General features: G+C 41.6%; 1 protein-coding gene across 1 annotated transcript in view; it reads left to right on the forward strand.

The window, feature by feature from the left end:
- The window catches only part of AGBL4 (AGBL carboxypeptidase 4), a 1,373,421-nt gene that overhangs the window by 809,413 nt on the left and 550,613 nt on the right, over positions 1-13,395 (forward strand). The window lies entirely within an intron of this gene.

Below are 13,395 nucleotides of genomic sequence, written 5' to 3' on the forward strand. Positions count from 1 at the left end.
CAGTAAAGCAGGCCTGACTCAGGGTCATCCCACACTTCCATATCTTTGAGAAGCACTACCGAATTTGAGTTTGCAGTACAATCACTGTTTCCCCTTCCAGAGTTTGTCACCCTACAAATTTATCACCATAGGTGCTTTCATGATACCACAAACTCTGGATTGTGTCCTCCTTGACTTACTCAGGCAGGGAGGAGTAGCCCAATAGTCAAGGAGAAAAAAACACCATGTAGTCATCCACAAGTCTTGGTTATTCCTAGGCAATTGTGAAACAATTCCAGAGACTATCATACAGTTACGTGGAGGTATGGGAAAAATTTATGTTTTTAATGATTGCCTTAGCATTACTGTTGTCCAAAGTTAAAAACAAAAACGAGTCTTAAGAATCTAGAACGCCAGTAAGCCACCAAGATGATACTGAATATGTTCTTTCTGTGAGCAAGCTACATGCTGAGAATAGTCACAGTGCACTCCCAGTCCCACTTGCTGTTCCTATCACTCTAATTCTGGAAGCACAGAAGTTAATAGTTTAAGAAAATTTTGTTTTTATAATTAGGTCTGCTGAATGTAGAAATCAACAGTACAATGCATTTTCCCAGCAGAGCCCGTAAATTAATTAGGAGCAATTTGCTGTCAGAAACAATTTCCACAATCTTAAGTCAAAAAGCAGAAAACCAGTTTTTATCCTGAAGTAATTTTACTCCTGTGAAGATAAATTACCCCAAACTTTGATTTTACCTGCTCCTGGTTGCTGGTACTCGGGAGCAAATTAGATGCTGTTTAATGGTGGTTTTATTAGTGCTGGGGCTGAATTTTCAAGATAGATGCCCTTCCCCCAACCCTTACAGTTTAGCTCTTGACCTTTTCATAACACAATCTTCTTTGACACTTGCAAATTCCTGTCAGAAGATAATGAACAAATTGCAGTGCTAATCGAACACAGGCCTTTCCTAGGCTTCTGCCTGATAGTCACACAGCAAAGGTCACAGTCTAACTAATGAGGGCTTTGGGTGATACCTACACAACATGTGGGCTTTTCTGAAAGGCCAGAATTTATGGGTGCCACTTGGGGACAATTCAGCTATCACAAGCATCTTAGAAGTACAAGAAGGGACGATCCATCCATCACTAAACCCCATTATTGGACTTAAACACTCAGCTTCATATGCATAATTGCCAGACCTTAGGCTCTTCAAAAGGCTTCAGTGTCATTATGATAGATCCTCCTCCCTGTTTACAGAGAAGAATGAACATTAGATGGTCCATTGTGCATTTAGCATTTGAGCCCATCAGGACTTTTGGGTGATTTGCAGATATCAAGATACTGAGATGCTGATTTAAATGAAGGGAACATTTGCAGAATCATAAATTTGTCCTATGAAATCTATTATATGGATGTCTTTCTGCAGCTGATAAGCATAAAAAATTTACTGCTCTAGACTTGCATGTTTTGTGGCCTTTCAGATTTGAATATATTTATTAGCCTTTCTTTGCAGATGCACAGTTAAAGAAGTCTGACCTCTAGCTGCCAAAGTTTCACCAAACTACATTTTGGATGCTGGGGTGCTACAAAATAAAACCTACTTAGACCATTGGTTCTTAGACTTTTTTTTTAAAGCAACATTTACACTTTTTAAAAACTGCTGCAAATGCATTAGCAATAAAACTGTTGATTAATGTGTAGTAGGAACGCGGGGGAAAAGAGGAAAAGGCAGAGTTCAATGGTAAATGAAACTAAACAAAATGTGTTTATCTGCGACACCACCCTCAACCAATGCAAGTGACTTGTAGAGTAGGAACCTGGATTTGAGGAGCCATAATGTTATAATCGTGCACAGCAACTTTCCTCAGATTCCAGTTGAAGTAACTACATTTTGGCTGTTCTCATTCAGTTACCACTGCGTGCAGTCTGCTGCTACTTTCTGTCATAAAAGGTTGTGTAGTGTTGCCATATGCAGTTAAACAGGTGCTGTATTTCAGTGGTGGGTGAAGGGATCCCTCTGTATAGTTGATGTATCATTTTAGCTAGCATTTTAGTACCCGTGGGAGGCAAGGTACTACATAAATATAAGTTTTATACCTGGGTTTTTTTCAGTTCTAGAAATTCGGACTATAGCAAGTGCTTGAATTAGAGTTGACAGTGTAATCGGAGTCTACATTTCAAACTACTGCACTTTGTGTTATACCGTCTGCTAAATTTCACACAGCCCTACTGTACACTTCCAGCTCTTCAGATGAATTCTGGCATGTGCACTTTGTTGAATTTAGTGGTTTGAAAGAATAAAAAAATCAATGTGCTCTACTTCTTTTTATTTGCCTAATTATTGTAAAGATAACTTAAAAGACCAAAACAAATTTGAAATGATTATCCTGAAGTTTTCTAAATACTTCCTGACAGAACTAAAAGCTTCACCACCAAGCCAAGAGCTCTGACCCTTTTAGAGACATGATGGTTACTAAATTTCTAGATATCTGCTAAAAAACGAGGAGTACTTGTGGCACCTTAGAGACTAACAAATTTATTTGGGCATAAGCTTTCGTGGGCTAAAACCCACTTCATCGGATGCATTTAGATAGATATAATAGATATCTGCTATTACTCATAAATTGTTTAAAGGCAATGGAGATGCTATTTCCTTGTCATTCACTGAATGGACTAATCTTTAAAAGTGTTTTCAAGTCATACTTTTTTGTTCATTTGTTTTAATTTAGTGATGTGTTTGGAAATTGGGACTCATTTAACTCTGGATCTGTAGTATTAATCACACGTCCCAACCTTGCATTGTTACACACATTGTGCAATGAGTCATTTTGTGGACATTGAGCATGGCAGTCCAGAAAATGAGAAGTATCTCCAATAGCAGGGTTTACACACATGTACATGCCACATGCGTGACTAGATTACTTTTCTAATTGTATCCACCAGCAATTATACCATCTGACAGGTTTCAGAGTAACAGCCGTGCTAATCTGTATTCGCAAAAAGAAAAGGAGTACTTGTGGCACCTTAGAGACTAACAAATACCATCTGAGTATCTAAAGTACAGGTTAACAACAGTGACCGAAATACCACCTACTGTATCTTTCACAAAAGATTATGCACATAGCCCCTTCTCCCACAAAATGCTTAAATCTGCCTGTCAGGCTCACAGGACTTCTGTATGCAAAATAGTCTTCCAATCAGACCTCTCCAAGTCTCCACAACATTTAGTTGCTGTCACCAGACTCATGAGCCATCATCTTCCTAGTCCTGGATTATCTGGTACACCTGTGATCAATGCGGTCCCCAGTAAATAATTTAATTGTAATGTAGCACATTGAATGCATGTAATGTAGCACATTGAATTGCATCCGATGAAGTGAGCTGTAGCTCACGAAAGCTTATGCTCAAATAAATTGGTTAGTCTCTAAGGTGCCACAAGTACTCCTTTTCTTTTCACATTGAATGTGGAACCTTATTCATGACCCAAATATCAATTTTATCTAAAATCAGAGATTAGTTTACTTCATGTGAATAGATATTTATGTAAATTGTCCTGTGTTTTGATATATCCTAGTCTGGGATATTTCCTTGATATCACGTCCCTGTTGCCGTACTATGATCTCACAATAGATGGCATTCTCAGTGATGAGTTTAAAGGAGGCCTTACGAGAAAGCAATCCTGAGTATGTCTGCACATCTCTGGAAAGTGAATGCTGTGAACTTTTCATTAAGAAGGCATCCCCAGAGACCACTCAAGGTCAAGAACATCCATAAAATCACACTAGGCCTGCACTGTTTTTAAGCCTGTTTTCCAAATGCTTTTTCTCGCTACTGAACTATTACTTGCTGTTGAGCAACTGGAAATGTTTTTGCCATCAGATAGGAGATAGTTTCACACCTCTAGCAGCTAGGAACACACTGATCCCTTCATGCAGATGCATGGGAGGAAATGTGTGAACTCTTACAACACAAAGGTGTTAAACTTTACCAAATGAACTGTCCTGCAAGCCTCTTAGAGGCCTGCTGCTATTCATTATAACAATAATAATTTCCATCTGACTTTTCAGAGCACTGAGGAGCTTGTTAGCATTGCCTGCTGATCATATATCACCTCTTCTTAGTTCTATGTCTAACTGTGTTGAAGAAAGAACATACAATGACTAAGTGATAAAGGAAGAGAGACCATTGGGAAAATGGATAGTACATGGACACTTCAGCAGGGATGGGCAAATCTTTTTGGATAAAATAACAAAAAAGTGTACCCTGAACCTTTGCCCAAAACTGAAACCAACCCCCATATTTTATTATGTCTGAAATAGTTAGGTTAACTTTTTTATATTTATATATTCATTTCTGTAGAACTCTGGTTGTCTTATTCCTGGCCAGGACCCAAAGTGGCCATTCTAAAATAACATCCCACCCAAAATAAGAGCGATTATACTCAGAGAAACTCTGACATGACCAGAAGCAGGAAGTCATGGAGATCTCAGAATAAAATGGTTCTCACCAGACACGTCTCACCAGATTCAGCTTAAATATGGAGGTTCAAAAGTTTGGGTTAGTTTGTATATTTGGATGAGTGTCTAGCTAACCATCTGAACTTCTGGATATTTTAACATCCATTATCTTCAAACCAGAGTATTAAAAATTTACAATACATTGTACGTTAAACTGCTACTTAAAATACTTTGGTTACCAATCTTCTTTTCATCTGATGGAGCTATATGGTCATGGTCATTGAAGGTTGGCCTTAAAATTGCTCCCCCTTGGCAATGGTTCTATCTGTAGAGTTTTTCTTGGAAACCAAAATTGGACATGAGATTCTGGTATTGTTTGTAGTTTTCTACATACAAAAAAGCAATGTTAATAACAGTATATCCTTAGCTTGGTTATATAATTAGGAAAGGGAATTATCTGAAATAACTCCAGAGCTGGGAAGGCCATTGGAATTAAGCCATTCATGAAAATGTGTCTGGTTGGTTCATAGATTCCATGCAGATAGGTCATGTTATTAGCTAGAGCCCCAGAAATCTTGGAACATTTCTTAAAAGATTGTGGTGGATGGAATGGGAGGCAGGGTTGTGGAAATTTGAAGTGAGCGAACAAAACTCCATAAGGTTTTTGTTTGGCCCCAGTTCAAGAAAGTGCTTCAACGTGCTTAACTTTAAGGATGTGAGTAATCCCATTCCTATTCTGCAAAACGTTTATGTGCTTAACTTTTAGTACATGCTTAACTGCTTTGCCGAACTGTGGCCTAAAAGAGTTTTGCTTTTGCATTCAAGAAGCAGAAACAATACCACCTGACTTATGTGATTAGTCACAGCTAATGAAGGCAGCTGGAATTTTGAATACAGAATATTATGGCAAACTGCTCATGATCAATCCATAAAGAAATACACAGAGGGAGGAAAAATATATACAGTAAATTTGAATAATGAACAGTTTTGAGGAAATTGCAGTCTGCTTGCAGACATTCAAAGAGCAAAAATGGAGGCTAAATTTGTTGAGTTAGTTACTTGCTATGATCTATTCTCTTGGACCTCATTAGAGGCATGTGAGCTTTGGGTGAACCCAGAAAATGCAAATACTACAGAGTGAAACGCCAAACAACAGAGTTTAAACTGGAAGTTTTTAAAGTGGATTATTTTCCCCTGAGTACTGCTATTTTTTAAATAGAAATTATTTGGTGATTTAAAACATTCCTCTGGAATAAATTCTAGCTATATAAAAAATAAAACTAGTTATTTGACAATTAAATGTGCCAGCAAACAGCTCTCTCTTTCCACTTTGGAACTTAAATCTAAGGCTGTAGTGTATTCAGATGACAAAAATGTTATAATTATTTTCTTAATGTCAAGGTTTATTAAAATATTGCCTCAATGTTTTATCACTTGCTACCACTTTTGAGCTTAGGAGGTTATACATTAGTTATGTTTAGTTTGCAATACAACCAATCATTTTCTTCTAATATGTTGTATAAATCAAGGAAGCTGTATGGTATTTAGGGGTTCACTGTGCAACACTTATTCTTTTTTCCGCTCAGAGATTCCTGCTGTCAGTCTTAATATCGGGACATATCTGGAAACTCTATTAACAAATTAAAACATATAAGACAGACTCTCTGTTATGTAGTGATGCTTAAGGCATACTTGTTAATATATGACACATCTAGGGTTGTCCACTTTCTATTGGCACAAAATCGAACACGCTAGCCCCGCCCCTTCCCCAAGGCTCCGCCCCGTCTCCTCTGCCCTGAGGCCCTGCTCCCAGCTCACTACATTCCCCTTCCCTTAGTGGATCGCTCTCCCCCACCCTTACCCACTTTCACTGGGCTGGGGTAGGGAGTTGGGGTGCGGGAGAGGGTGAGAACTCTAAATAGGGGTGTGGGCTCTGGGGTGGAGCCAGAAATTCGGGGTTCAGGGTGCGGGAGAGGGCTCCGGGCTGGGACAGGGAGTTGGGGTGTGGGAAGAGGTGAGGGCTACAGCTGGGGGTGCAGGCTCTGGGGTGGGGTTGGGAATGAGGGGTTTGGGGTGCAGGAGGGGGCTCCAGGCTGGGGGGAGGGGCCAAGGGATTCAGAATGTGGGAGGGGACAGCAGGTTGAGGCAGGGAGTTGGGGTGTGGGAGGAGTGAGGCTCTGGTTTGGGGCTGCGGGCTCTGGGGTGAGGCCGGGGATGAGGGTTTTGGGGTGCAGGTGGGGGCTCTGGGTTTGGGGGGGCTCAGGGCTGGGGTAGGGGGTTGAGGCTCAGGATTGGGGCACGGACTTACCTCGGGTAGCTCCTGGTCAGTGGCACAGTGGGGCTAAGGCAGGCTGCCTGTCTGTCCTGGCTCCGTGCTGCGCCCCAGAAGTGACCAGCAGGTCTGACACCTAGGCCGGGGGGAGAGGGGCAGGAGGTCCCACGGCATGTGCTGCTCTAGCCCACAGGCACTGTCCTCCCCCCCCCAGCTACCATTGGCCAGGAACCAGCCAATGGGAGTGCAGAGCTGGTGATCGGGGCGGGGGCTCTATTTGTTCTATCTTGCACTCCTTTAGGCGTAGGTAGCTATTTTTTTAAAAGGAAATGTTTAGGACTAATGGTCATTTTTTTGCTGTTACATTTCATAATTTAAAGTTGATCTGTCAGCACAGGCTGGTGCTTAAAATCTTTGCCTTCACAGAAACTCGGGAAGAATTGCCTGCTTTCAAAATGGCGGCCATTTCCCATTGTTGTCAGAGGTACTGAGGCCACAAAATCTGCTCTTTCAAAATGGCCATCACCTCTCATTAGTCCTGCCACAGTTACAGGGTTAGCTGCATCTCTGTCCTGTTTCTGGTCTCTCTGAGTGCACACCCTCAGGTATTTAGCCTCTTGCCCTTACCTGTCTTGGGGTCAAATCTCACAATTCTTCTGTTCTTAAACTAGGATTCAAGTAGAATGCCTCATGTATACCAACTGCTGATCATCATGCTGGTCTGACTGGGTTCTGAGCACCTGTGTTCCTTCTCTTTGGGAACCTGTGACAATGAGGGTGACCAACAGTTTTCTTAAAACAAAGTGTTTTTATTCAGCAGTTGGGACAAAGCATTAAAGAAAAGGGGATTTTAAGGCAACAAACAGCCTACATGACTATCTAGTCTCATATAATCTTGTGTTTCACTACAAGCTAAATTAGATTATGCTTTCCTCTTCAGTTACAGGAACAGAACCAGTTTACATTTTCCTAAACAGCCCAGGCCCTCCTGTATCTCTGGGATTCTCAGTCTGGTTCTCTGTCTGACCCAGCTCAGTTTTGGTGCTCCCCAAAGAGAGGGGGAGGGACACATTCAGATTATTCACACTGGCATTGTCTCTTAACAATCTGCAAGCGTAAGCAGTTAGACAACTATTAAGGCCATGTCTACACTACACACCTATATCAGTATAACTACATTGCTCGGGGTGTGAGAAATCCACACCCCTGAGTGACATAGTTATACTGACCTAACCCTCTGTGTAGGCAGTTCTATGTCAACGGGAGAGCTTCTCTCGCCAGCATAGTTACCGCTTCTCCTGTCAGCGTAGGAGTATCTTCACTTAAAAGGCTGCCACAGTGCTTAAGTGTCGACCTGCCCTATGAAGGGCCTTCTGCTTCTTGACCTTAGCTCTATTAAATAGTCAGACCCAGAGGGTGAAAAATCCATTCTGCTGTTATTGCTGTTGTTTATTTGTGCTATTGTAGTGTGCAGGAACCTTAGTCATGGACCTGGGCCCCACTGTGCAAGGTGCTGTACAAACACAGAACAAAAAGATTGTCCCTGCTCCAGAGAGTTCACAATCTAAATATAAGACGAGACAAGAGATGAATAAAGACAGATGGGGGAATACAAGGAAACAAAGGGACAGCATTGGTCAGCATGATAGCTAGTGGTCTCAGCACACCAGCAGCCTACCCACTGTCAAGATTTTTTATAGGCCTCACCGGAAAGGAGAGTTTTCAGGAGAGTTTTGAAGGAGGACAATGAGTTAGTTTTACAGCTGTTTATGTGGAGCTCCTTCCAAGCACGAAGGGCAGGATGGAAGAAAATATAAAGTTGCTTGTTTGAAATAAACAGGTGCACAAGGCAAGTTGGTATCATGGGCCAATCAGAGCTGAGAATTGACATCTCGATAGCAAATGAGAGATGATGGGGGGGTGGAGGTAGGGCATGAACAGCCTTGAAAGTGAATATAAGCAGTTTATGTTGGATGCAATAGAAAAGGGGTAGCCAGTGGAGGGATGGAAAGAGCCATAGTCAAAGCAATAAGCTAGGAAAATGATCTAGGAATGCAGCCACAGCTTTCTGAATGGTTACAATTGGGGCAAAATTGCATTTGTGAAGGCCAGAGATAAGGATGATGCAGCAATCAAGATGAGAGGTAATGAGACATTGGATGAGAGTTTTAGCTACATGAAAGGATCTTAGAGATGTTATTCAGAAAGAATCAGTAGAGAAAACACCTTGGCCAGTACTGGCAGGCCAAGATTCAGGCCATGTCTACGCTAGAGATTTCTGCTAGCATAGCTATGTTGGTCAGGATACGAAGAGGTGTGATCCCTGATTGATATAGCTGTGCCGATTAGTCTCTCGCATAGACACAGCTATATTGCTTTTATTGGGATAGCTTGTTTTGCTTGGGGTGGGAGGGAGAGAAGGGTTGCAAAACACAGCTTTGCCAGCATAGCTGCATCCACACTAGAACTGCTCCTTCAGCCAGCAGATGTCAACAGATCATTTCTTGCTGCTTCCTCTCTCTACCAGTGACACTTGTTCTAGCCATTCTGTTCCATGTTTTTTCCCTTGATTTCATTGATTCTACAGTCGCCTTGCAAAATTATTCTCCTGGGTAGGACATCATGTTGAAAGGTGTTTATAATAACAATTACGCTACTCCAACCACTAAAACATAATCTTTATCTTAATCAAAAATACACCAAAAGAAAAAATATACATCACAAACCACTCCAAAGTTCTGCTTGAGTTACTTTTCAATTACAGTAGGTGAAGCAGAACAAAATTGTTACAGCCATTTATTGATTGTGCTACTATCCATTAAGGCACAACAGAAGTCCATCATATTGTGTAACAACTTAACTATTTAAAATAACAAAAGCTTCCTATTGTTTCTCTTTTCTGCCATTATCCTGACAAATACACGTTACTTCTGTGCTGGAAATCAAATTCTGGAATAATGAAGAAATTTTGTATTAGAGTTGACATTATTTCTTCCCTTAGCTACTGAAATCCTTCTGCTTTTGCATTCAGTTTGAACAATTGAAGCAGAATAAAAGTAATGAAATATATTAATTGTGTTAATGATGTTTTAGTGAAACTGCCTGCCTCCTAAAGAGAGTGCATATGTAAGTATAAGAAGAGATTCCATCAATACACAAATGATTAACAGCCAAAAATGTTACAGTTACAATTATAGCGGCTGTGAACTATTCAACCATCTGACTGACAAAATCTCTCAAAGCTTTTGTGATGAAGAGCAAGGCTTATATCTGGAGGACATCCAAGCTTTCGCAAGTGAGGAAACTAACAGAATTGCTTAAATATAAGTGGATATTCAGAATAAGATCAGTACATGGAGATATTTGTGGTGGCATATCAGATGTGTGCTTTATGGTGTTTGAGGCCAGTAACTAAGAGGCTAATTATTTTACAAGGTGCTAAGCTTCAGTCTGTATGTGTTGCTTGTGGTGATTGGCTAGCAGTATTTGGGCAAGATAAATTGCATACATAATTGCAACCAATATTCTAGCTGCCCTTGTAGTTAGTCTGTAGGAAGGCTGCTGGAGGAGAGGGTTGCCTTATAGCTGGTTGGGAGGCTGATTAAAAAAATTCAGAGTCCAGGAGGCAGTGTTTAATACACAATTAAGCATTTTGTTGTGAGTGTGGCTGGTGGGTTTTGGCAGCTGGAAGAGAGCACCAATCCTCTTTCATGGAACCATCTGGGAGACAGGATAGTAGTGGCTGTGGAGTAGCATTTGTTGCAAGGGAGGGTCGTCCTCACTCCTTGTGCCTTTTTGTGTTTTTCTGTGATCAGTCTGTGGATTTTGAACCCTGGACATTTCCAGGGTTCATTCAGAAAAGCCCTGGACCGTAGGAATACTTTTCCACATCCAGAAGTTTAGAAATCTTTTATTTTGCTGTCCTAAAATTCCCCTGTTTGCTGTAGACTCTTAGCTTTGTCAGCTACAAAAATACCTTTACTCTCTCTGGGATGTGTTACTGTGGAGGCGAATGCTGAGAGTCTGTGGTGAGAATGGGAGAGGAGAATTTTGTGTTTAAAAAGCATCCATTGACCATGGTTAAGGTTACGTTTTAGTCACGGGTATTTTTAGTAAAAGTCACGGACAGGTCATGGACAGTAAACAAAAATTCATGGCCCGTGACCTGTCCATGACTTTTACTATATACCCCTAAGTAAAACTTGGGCAGGGAGCCATGGGTTCTCTGGGGGGGAGGAGTCCAGGGGTGCCACAAGTGCTCTGGGGGGGCTGGTCTGGGGATGCCATGCGTGCTGGGGAGAGTGGCCAGTCAGTGGCACACGGTCCGGGACCCCGGCTGGTGCTGGGGCGGGAAGGACAGTGACATGCAGCCCAGGACCCCTGCTGATGCTAGGGGGGAGGGTTGGCAGGGCTGGCAGGGGCTCCCCAGCTCCTCATGTCCCTGCAGATCTTAGGTTGCGGAGGGGCCAGGGAGCTCCGCGTGCTGCTCCTGCCACAAGCGCTGGCTGCGCAGCTTCCATTGGCTGGGAACTGCAGCCAGTGGGAGCTGTGGGGGCCCGGCTTCTGGGTGCAGGCAGCGTGCGGAGCCCCCTGGCCCCTCCACCTAGGAGCTGCAGGGCCATGCCAGTGGGAACCAGGGAGCCCCCCACCCCGAGGACAGTTTGACAGGCAGCTCTTCACCATTCACTATTATGAGAACTACCTCCCCTCTCACTTAGGATCTTGTAACATCAATGCAGCTGCTAAGACCGTGTTCATTGCCCTTTGCTCCAGCTATATACCCCCTGTTTGAAACCATCTGCTGCCTCCCCATTTTCCAGCACACTGAGTTTCATGTCCACACCTTCAAGTAAACTGGATTTTCTATTTTAAATGTCCAGTTTAAGATGTAGGGAGGGTGGTATTCAGAACACACATAAGGATTTTTAAAAACCTATTTTAAGCCTAACAAAGTCCCTAATGCTTCTTTTTCCTTTTTTAATCATTTTAAAGTTTTTTTTTTTTTGCCAGTTACAGTGTTCTGCCTTGCTGTCAGTCAGTAAACTCCTGCGCTGTGCAGCTCACAGATGTCTCTCATTTAACTTGTACCCTAAATACATGTCAAACTCATAACCAAGTTCCATCAAAAAACACCCTTGATCTACATAATTGATACTGAAATGCTTGATATTAATCCTAGTTTTGTGACTCAGCGTTCTTTAGAATCTGTTTGAGCAATTTTTGGAGGGAAGAGGGGAACACATCTTATATGTGGTCTGCTTGGCTGAGTACACAATATGTGGTAATGAATTGAAAATGTGGACTGTGTAAGCAGACTCTAACCTTTGCACCAGCAATATCTATCTTTTGTGCTGTTTCTTCTGAAAATATATAAATTTATATTATATTTTGGAAATATACAAAATATTCTTGTGCAGGTACACCTTTATTTCTTGTCAGCTCATACATCTATAGATATTTGGCACAGGTATAGAAAAGTGACATCTATATGACAAATATTAAGGGCCTGATTCTGATCTCACACCAGTTTTGCATCAGTGTGCAGTGGAGTTACTACTGATTTACTATGGTGTGAAATTACAGTCAGGCCCACAGATGTCTGTGTTGCACTTACTACAATTTAACGTGGGGCAGGATTCAATCACTTCCCATTTCTAAGAGTAAGATTTCATTTCCCATTTCTAAGTGTAAAGGTTTTCTAAGGTTGAAAGGCTGTTTGGCTGCTTGTGAATAATTAACTATCTTCTAAGCATCAGACCAACTCTTTAAAAAAATAAATAAATCCAGCTCAGACTCACAAGACTAACTGAAAAAAGAAAAGGAGTACAAGTACTCCTTTTTTTTTTGCGGATACAGACTAACACGACTGCTACTCTGAAGACTAACTGAGGCTTGGTAGACAAAGTCCCATATAAAATTTTTCCAAAAAGTCATGGAATCCCACCTCAATCTGAAGCATGTTTGTATTTGGATACAAACATGAAGCACAGACTCTTGGCTGCATGCCAGTCGAACCTGCCTAATCTTGAGCCAGTCGATAAAGCCCCATTTTCATTTGAGTTACAAAGGATATTGCTGTGGAAGTACCTCAGCTAAGACAGAGTAAGACTTTGCGTGCATGCTTGAGTCAGATAAAGTATGATCTTTACTGGGTGTTATAAACTGGCCATGAGCACACTTTTAAGTATAGCTTTTGCCTGCCAACTTGCAGATGCCACGTTCTTCCGCTGAGTCATTTGTGCATGCATACAAAACTGATTTTAAGTCTCCCAACTACTTAGACAAATGGATTAATCAGGTCTTATTATCTTTATTAATTTTGAATTTTATGTTCTTGACTGTTCACTTTCAAGGTCAAAAACAGCCTCTGTGGCTTCTTCAGGTGACATTCTAGTTGCAGCTGTTAGAGTTCTTTTAATCATTTTACGTGACATTAGTCTCTGTAGCTTGACGGTTGTGTGAGTGGGTGAGAACTGAGTCTTAGCGGCAGGAAGTGTGGTCAAGATCTGATTCTCATTTTGGGAAAACATTGTGTAAAAATCACTGTTCAGTTGGCATTATTCTTTAGCCCACATCCTTGAGTTCTTATCTTAAGAAATGAAAGCTGAGTCATAAGAGGAGAAGAATCTGTTTTTTCCACAAGACCTGCTGCCAAGGGAGGTAGAAAGGAACTGAGGCCAGATCTA

Source organism: Eretmochelys imbricata, chromosome 8 (assembly GCF_965152235.1).
Source record: "Eretmochelys imbricata isolate rEreImb1 chromosome 8, rEreImb1.hap1, whole genome shotgun sequence".
Lineage (NCBI taxonomy): Eukaryota > Metazoa > Chordata > Testudines > Cheloniidae > Eretmochelys > Eretmochelys imbricata.